At 45.6% G+C, this 7,896-nt stretch overlaps 1 protein-coding gene across 2 annotated transcripts in view; it reads right to left on the reverse strand.

Annotated features, from left to right (window-relative positions):
* Positions 1-7,581, reverse strand: part of fat3 (FAT atypical cadherin 3) — a 657,225-nt gene extending 649,644 nt beyond the window's left edge. The window contains exons 1-2 of one of the 2 annotated variants that reach the window (XM_033022431.1): positions 7,340-7,581; positions 7,080-7,307 (exon numbers count right to left, since the gene is read on the reverse strand). The gene's annotated coding sequence lies outside the window, so the exon portion shown is untranslated. Of the gene's footprint in view, positions 1-7,079 lie in introns of both variants that reach the window. The other variant, XM_033022433.1, reaches the window with a different exon arrangement.
* Positions 7,582-7,896: the final 315 nt, after the last annotated feature.

Below are 7,896 nucleotides of genomic sequence, written 5' to 3' on the forward strand. Positions count from 1 at the left end.
TCCAAACAAAAATGTGGTTGGATTATTCAGCGTATGATCAACCTGTGTCAATAAATCCTGGACCATGGTAACATATATGCTTAACCATGCACACTACAGATTGATGCAAGCATGTTTTTGTGAAGGATCGAAAATTATCATGATATGGCCATAGCATGGGTCGTTATTGCTATTGGCACAAAAACACTGTTGCTTCCCACATAATTTATCCATAACAAAATATACAGGTTGCAAGGAAATTTCTAAAGGCATTTTATGATAATAGCTGTTAAAACCGACAATACCCATCTGACAGGTTAAACATTACACTAACTGACAATAGATGGCCAAGGGACATAACTGCAGCAAATGTTCTTTTGGTAATATGTTTAAAGGTGTCAAAATGCCACATTACTGGACATTCAGATTAGATGTGAACAGATTAGTTGTGAATAGCAATGAAGATGCCCAGTTTGTATGCACTAGATTTTTAAAAAATCATTGATAAACGCTGTTTCCATCATTCCCACTTCAGAATTAACGTTAAAATTTCAACTGAAATACTTCCTGACCAAATTTGTGATGTATATGACCGACTGTAGAAGTAAAACCTGGATAAATCCAACGTATAATGTGTATGTTGCTCATTATATAACTACAGTACTGATACTCAATATTAAGAGCATTGCTTTGCCGTTAAAATGAATTCTGTAATAACGTGTCAATGGTAGCAGTGACAATCGAACACTGCAGTTTTGTACCAGGGCATCGGAAATGTCCTCGTTCTTCAGGGAACGGGGATTCCCCTCCGCCACCATAGATGAGGCTCACACCAGGGTCTCATCCATACCCCGCAACACTGCTCTCTCTCCCCATCCCCGCACACGCAACAAGGGCAGAGTCCCTCTGGTCCTCACCTTTCACCCCACCAGCCGGCAAATACAACACATAATCCTCCGCCATTTCCGCCACCTCCAACGTGACCCCACCACTCGCCACATCTTCCCATCTCCCCCCATGTCTGCCTTCCGCAAAGACCGCTCCCTCCGCAACTCCCTCGTCAATTCTTCCCTTCCCTCCCGCACCACCCCCTCCCCGGGCACTTTCCGTTGCAACCGCAAGAAATGCAACACCTGTCCCTTCACCTCCCCCCTCGACTCCATTCAAGGTCCCAAGCAGTCGTTCCAGGTGCGACAAAGGTCCACCTGTATCTCCTCCAACCTCATCTACTGCATCCGCTGCTCTAGATGTCAGCTGATTTACATCGGTGAGACCAAGCGTAGGTTGGGCGACCGTTTCGCCGAACACCTCCGCTCAGTCCGCAATAACCTACCTGACCTCCCGGTGGCTCAGCACTTCAACTCCCCCTCCCATTCCCAATCCGACCTCTCTGTCCTGGGTCTCCTCCATTGCCAGAGTGAGCAACAGCGGAAATTGGAGGAACAGCACCTCATATTCCGTCTGGGGTCCTTGCGTCCCTATGGCATCAACATTGAATTCTCCCAATTTGGCTAGCCCGTGCTGTCTCCTCCCCTTCCTTCACCCTCTAGCTGTCTCCCCCCACCCTCCCATCCGCCCACCCTCGGGCTCCTCCTCCTCCTCCCTTTGTCCTTCTTTCTTTCCCCACCCCCTATCAGTCTGAAGAAGGGTTTCGGCCCGAAACGTCGCCTATTTCCTTCGCTCCATAGATGCTGCTGCACCCGCTGAGTTTCCCCAGCAATTTTGTGTACCTTCGATATTCCAGCATCTGCAGTTCCCTTTTGAACACTGCAGTTTTAACGTTTCACGTGTTCACAATTTTTATGGACTAAAACAAATAATAACACTAGGAATTAAAACACATTTGATTCTATTCCGTTATCAAACATGGTCAATGTTCGCTCTGAAGACATTTCCAGCACAATAGGGTCATGGATGGGTGTGTGTGTGAATCAATGCGGAGTGGATAGAAGGCGGGGGCGGGGGGGGGAAAGAGGGGGTTGAGAAGGCAATCGGTGCGGAATGGATGGATTGAGGCAGGTCAATTAGTATGTGTTGGTTGGAGTATGTAAGATTGTGAGGGGAGAGCATGGGGATGTCAGTGGTGTTGAATGGAGGGGGAATCAGTACGGGATGGATGGGGGGGGGGGGGGGGGGAGGATGCTCCACGATTTCTAGAGCCACCTCCTTGAGTACCCTGGGAATGCAGACCATCAGGCTCTAGGGATTTATCAGCCTTCAGTCTACCCAACACCATTTCCTGACTAATGGGAATTTCCTTCAGTTCCTCCATCACCCTAGGTCCTCTGTCCCCTAGTACATCTGGGAGATTGTTTGTGTCTTCCTTAGTGAAGACAGAACCAAAGTACCTGTTCAACTCGTTTTCCATTTCCTTGTTCCCCATAATAAATTCACCCGTTTCTGTCTAAAAGGGACCCACATTTGTCTTCACTAATTTTTTCCTCTTCACATACCTAAAGAAGCTTTTCCTATCCCCCTCCCTCATGCCTCCATGCAGAGCAACATCAGATTACATTAGGCTGTCTTAGACTGTAGTCCAATTCAGACATCCCACAAAAGACATCCAGGTTCTATAAATGGCAACACAATACATAGTAGGCATTCGCAAAAAAAAGTTTAACAAATGCTAATCTTTCCTAGAGGAATAATTTCCCAACCCGACGACTGCAAAAACCTGCCCCCCACCCCCCCCACCCCCCCCCCCCCCACCCCCCACACACACACAGATGCTACCCAATATTGGTATGTTCAGCATTTAAAAATAAAACAATACTGCAGCTTTTTTTGAAATTTTCATATAAATCAAAAATAATGAATCTGACAAAGTGTTTACTCATTTTGATTCCCAAGTGCGAGCATGGTACACTCATTACATTAATGAGATATCAATACGGTAGCACTGAAGGTTCACATGCGAGCACATCTGCATACAAATTTACATCAATTACCCTTGGTGAAGCTCCCATTTCTAAGCTAGTATTAGTTGTGCCCTGGAGTGATTTGGAGAATATTGACAGTGAGAGTTGTGACTAACATGGTGCATGTAAAATCAACCTCTTCCCTTTTGACTCTTCTCACTTTCTTCAAGTCTGAGGTGTAGCCATGGGAATTCACATGGCCCCAGCTATGCCTGCATATGTGTTGGTTACGTCAAACAATCCTTGTTTCAAACATATACTAGTCCTAACCTCAAGTCCTTCTCCACTACATAGAAGACTGCATCAGGCCTGCCCCCTGTGCACAACCCGTTGATTTTGACAACTTTACCACAAACTACCACGCGGCCCTCAAATTCATGTGGACAATACCCAACACACCTCTCCCCTTTCTTGATCTCCATCTCAGCGACAGACTATCGACTGATGTCTAGTGCAAACACACTGACTCCACAGTTATATTGACTACACCTCCTCCCACCTTGCCTCTTGCAAGACACAACCCCTATTCTCGATATCTGTGTCTCTGCTGCATCTGGTCCCAAAATGAGGACACCCACTCCAGCATACCCGCGATGTCGTCTTTCTTCAGTAAATGTTCTTCCCTGCTGTTGTGGATTAATCACTTACCCAGGTTTCTTCTGTTTACCCGCAGCTCTGCTCTTGTACTTCTTCCACAAATATGGAACAAGGATAAAATACTCCTGGTCTTTTTCACCCAACCAGCCACCATATCATTTTCTGGCATCAACGCATCTGCAACATTATCCCACCACCAGTCACATCTTACCATCCCCACCCCTTTCTGCAGAGACCACCCTCCACAAATCTCTTCCCACCTAAACCATCACCCTCCACCCCCCCCCCCCCCCCAATACTCTCCCCTGCATCTGCAGGAGATGTAACACCTGTCCCTACACCTCCTCACTTGACAAACTATCAGCCCTTCAGGGTGAAACAGTAGCTCACAATCACTTTCTCTAACCTCGTCTACTGTATTCTGTGCTCCCAATGTGGCCTCCTTTACATCAGCGAGACCAAGAGTAGACATGATGACCATTTCACCAAATACTTGGTCTGCTAGATCTCTCAGTTGCAAACCATTTTAACTCATCTACACATTCCCATATGACCTTCTCTCCTGGGGCTCTGCCATTGCCACACACAAACTGGAGGAACAACACCTTGTACTCTGCATGGGTAGGTTACAACCAAATGGTACGAACACTGAATTTTCCAATTTTAGGTAAACTCCCCTCTTTCCCTCTATTCCCCCTTTCCTATGTCACCCACTCTGGTATACATCCATCACTCTTTTATAGTTTAGTTTAGAGATACAGTGCGGAAGAGGCCCTTCGACCGACCGAGTCTGCGTCGACCAGCAATCCAGGAACATTAACTATCCGACACACACAAGGGACAATTTTCACATACCTAGGCAATTAACCAACAAACCTGTACATCTTTGGAGTGTGGGAAGAAACTGAAGATCTCAGAGAAAGCCCATGCGGTCATAGTATGAACGTACAAACTCCGTACAATAAACTGACCTTGAAACCCATAGTCAGGATCGAACCCGGGTCTCTGGCACTGCAAGCACCGGAAGGCAGCAACTCTACCAATGCACCGAGTGCCCTTCTCTCCTTACCTGACATAATCTTGTCCCCTTTTCTTCTCCGGTCTTTGTCCACCCATCTGTCAATAAACCCCATCCCCCAGTCACCTGTATCCTCCGATCACTTACCGGGCTTTGCCCCAGCCCCACATTACTTTTCCAGCTTGCTTTCCCCCCCACCCACTTCAATCAGTACTGACCTGACCCAAAGCATCACCCACCCATGTCCTCCAGATGCTGCCTGACTTGTCAAGTTTCCCCAGCACCGTGTTTCACTCAAGAATCCGATATTTGCAGTTCACTATGTCAGCACAGAAAAATTAGCAAGCCAAGACAGATTTTGTTTGGAATAATAAATATGAAATTTCTTGTATTCTTTTTATGCCAACACATCGCAAGTTGCGAGTTTGAAGAGGAGTCCTGGTCCAAAACGTCATGTCCATTCCTCCTCAGATGCTGTCTGACGCGCCGAGTTCCTTAAGGACTTTGTGTTTTGCACATGCTGTACATACCAATTTAATTATTTTTTGACCAGACCTACAGGGCATACTCCAGATTTACTTTACCTGAGTTTTCACCTTGTGGTTGCATTCTCACCAGAGTTGGAAGATGGTGGGTGCAAGGACTGGGGAAAGGGTGCACTGCTGCAGTGACTGTCTTGCAGATCAGGTCTGATGAAACATTAACGCAAAACCTATTTGATTTCACAGGTGCACACATGGTATCCCATATTATTACGGAGGCAATGAGAAATCGTCTTTTTAATTTCTAAATACTTATTTTAACTTTGCTACCAAAACTGACCATCCATCCCATTATTTTAACTTTGCTACCAAATCTGACCATCCATCCCATTGCAGTTTGTGGAATCTCAATGCGAACAATTGTTTAGCATAAAACCCTTGGTAACATTGAAGTTACTTTAAAGAAGGTCACAATTACTTTAAAGTAGAACAAAACGCAAAATAATATTTTTCATAAATGGTAAAACGAGTATGAATGCTGGTGTTCAGAAGTTTCCTGGAGTGCGTTTCAGGATGTAAAATGGTATGGAAAGCACATGGCCGCAAGGCAAACAATTAGAGGAAAATGATATGCTAGAGGTAAAAGGAGGAAGTTGAAATGCAAAAGTACTGCTGGAATTTCAAAGAGGTCCGACCTCATGTGGAGTACAGTATACAGTCTTGGTTCCAGTACTGAGGGGAGATATATAATTGTATTAAAGGTGCTAGTGCAGGGCCTTGGTTTATGGGGTGGAGGAGAGGAAGGGGCAGCTTAATGGTGGTCCAATAGGAGGATTGATTAAGATTGGGTTTGCTCTGAAATTTGATCTCTTTGAAAGGCAAGACTCATGCTGACTGGGTAAATGCTGAAACAGTGCTTGCCTTGGCTGGAGAATTCACAACTAGAGAGCATAGGCACTGGATAACAACACAGTCATTTAGGACTGAGTGATGGAGAAAATGTCTATACTCGGAGGATTAGCAAATCTTTGCAATTCCCCTGTCAGTTGTGGATGCTCAATCTTCAAGCATGTTCAAGACTGAAATTAAAGGATTTTGGAGCACAACATGGAATAAAAAGATTATGGGAATCAGGCAGGGAGGAGGGCTTGGGATCAAATGTGATACTGAATGGTGGAGCATCTTAAGGAGCTATCTCATTCACTCTTGCACTTATTTATTATATTCTGGCTACACGATGAGCTCAACTGGTTCTCTTCTCTTGTTGACCGAAACTAAGTTAACTCTATTTTCAATACAAATGAAAAAAAAGCTACAAAAGGGAAACTGCTACAAATGTAAACAGGGAAACAGTGACTAATTTATCACACATAACTTTGCAATGAGCCAATGTTCCATGGGAGCCTGTATCACAATGCTTGATCACAAACTGTCACCATTTAAATGCTAAACAAAAACATGTTGTAGTATATTATGAGGCTATTTATTTAAAAAAAAAAACTACTCAGTAATTCGTGCTGCCACAAAACCAAGAACAGTTTCTTGGTTTTGCACTCATCGTTTGTCTTTCCTTCCATTAAAGCTGTATATCAAAGCAATGCAGCATATCATTCATATTGCTAGTGTATTTAATGCAGTTTCACCAGACAGCCTGATATAGTGTAGGAAGGAACTGCAGTTGCTGGTTTACACAAGACTCATATAGTGTAACTTCAGTCCCGTGTCCCTTGCGCTCAAAAGGAAAATAGCTTGCAGTTACTTTGAAATCGCTTTGATTTGTAAAGAAAGTAGCAGTGAAAGTGATACATCTAATACAACAAAAGACCTTACCATTGAAATAATCTCTAACGGCTACTGTGTATCTTTGAAGGCCGTGACTAGTTCAGGTTTCTGGAGTAGGGTAGATAATAACTGCAAAAATAAAAATCTCAACGGTTCACCAATTTAACCCGCGCCAGGTGAACTGTGGCGGCGTGATTTTGCGAATGGGGAAAAACTTGTTGCCCAACTTTGGTCAACTGATTTCGCTAAATTGCCGACCGCGGATCCTTTTATCGCAGGTAATCAATGAGATGCTTTTCTTACCCGATTTCCCACGAGGGGGAGGGGTGCGTGCCAAGAAAACAGAAATCAGTGGTTTTGTTTTGCTGAAAAGCCGCAGCCACGATGTGTATTCCTGCTTGCGAAGAGTTGTCTTTCTCACAACTCGGCGTTGAGCTTCCGTGACACGGGGCGCCGGCAGCGACCGAGGTTGGAGCTGCCGCAGACTTTTCCCCACGGAGTTTCCCCGACCCAGGGAAACACTCCGCACGCCTCTGCTCCTCCGCAAAACAACTTCTGCCAACATCAATCCGCACTCCCTCGCTGCAGCCAAGTAACCTTCCCATTAACGGCTGAAGACTGCAAAGGAGGCGGGGAGAATACAGGGACGGGGTGAGGAAGGGAGGGGGTTGTTGTTAACCCTCTCTCGCTGCCCAGGGAGATGAGGCGGGAGCACGACGGGGGGAGGAGAGTGACCGGCTCCCCGCTCGTCCCTCATCAACAGCCCGGCGGTTCCCAGTCCTCTCACACTCTCCAATGGAAGGCACCACCCTGCATCACGGGAAATGGAGTCCTACTGGCCGGTGGGACAAGGGATGGCATCAGCCTGGTGGGCGGGAATGGTGTCAAATCAAACTAATAATTCACATCTTTAAAAATTGTAACCATTCCATTTGCTTGTTATTGTCCACTCGCTTGCTCTAATTGCCTTTGATGTGCCTCATTCAAGTGAGCCATGGGTTGGCTTTTGACAACAGTGCTCGTTGTGGATAATTGCTCGGCTGCTCACTTTCTTGCATGTTTAGATTTATTTCGTGTTCAATGAATTTGGAAGCGAACGGAATCTTGCAGAAGCGAAGCT

Source organism: Amblyraja radiata, chromosome 6 (assembly GCF_010909765.2).
Source record: "Amblyraja radiata isolate CabotCenter1 chromosome 6, sAmbRad1.1.pri, whole genome shotgun sequence".
Lineage (NCBI taxonomy): Eukaryota > Metazoa > Chordata > Chondrichthyes > Rajiformes > Rajidae > Amblyraja > Amblyraja radiata.